This window comes from Phalaenopsis equestris, unplaced genomic scaffold, assembly GCF_001263595.1.
Source record: "Phalaenopsis equestris unplaced genomic scaffold, ASM126359v1 Scaffold000036, whole genome shotgun sequence".
In the NCBI taxonomy this organism is placed as follows: Eukaryota; Viridiplantae; Streptophyta; class Magnoliopsida; order Asparagales; family Orchidaceae; genus Phalaenopsis; species Phalaenopsis equestris.
Genome location: NW_018164478.1, coordinates 5,517,987 through 5,518,922, shown reverse-complemented (window position 1 = coordinate 5,518,922; position 936 = coordinate 5,517,987).

Below are 936 nucleotides of genomic sequence, written 5' to 3'. Positions count from 1 at the left end.
TATCTTTAGTGTAAAATAGTAAGCCAAAGAAAAGATTTGTAGCCACCAACTTGTGTGGCACCAACTACAGCATATGTGGTCAGTTACTACAACAATATTCTGTCATGGCCTCTATGGTTGAGTGACGTTCTTGTAGCTACCAAATATATTCTATATGACCAATAACTACTGTATCGTCCTCTTACAGCCTTTATGGTCAGTTTGACATTATTACAGTCGTCAACTATGACCTATGTTGTTAGTTACTATTGCAACTTTCAACTACAATCTCTGTTGTCAAATGAAGCTATTACAATACCAACTATGACATATATAGCCAGTTATTACTGCAGCTTCCTACTATGATCTCGATTTTACAGTCACTAACTACGATCTTTATGACTAGTTACTACTGCAGCTTCCCCTACAACCTTTGTGTCTGACTAATGCTCTTGCTACCAACTACATTCTATGTGGCCAGTTGCTACAACAACTTTCTAGTATGACATTTGTGGCCAATTGATGCAGTTGCAGTCACCAACAACGATGCCTATGGCCAATTTGCTCTTGAAATTACCAACTACGACATACCACCAAACACAGTGATGTTGCATTTCCCGCCTTAACAATGTTTTGTTGTTATGCCTCCACTACCATGATTTTGTCACCTCATCGCCTCTACTGCACACTCATCGCTAGTTGTTTTTGTTGCTCTCTTATGTGTGCATCCATGTGCATGCTTGTATGCCCTTCAATGCACTCATGCACACGTCGTTGCATTCACGACTACATTTGTAGTCACCTACAAAGCTCATCACATTCGAAAAACATAAAGTCATACACATTTTGTTATATGGAAGCACATTTGCACCCATGCAAGAGTGACTGCAACTCTTGATTCCTCCCACTATCCTAAGTTCGCTACCACCACCGGAGTATTGTTTTCTCACCGCCATA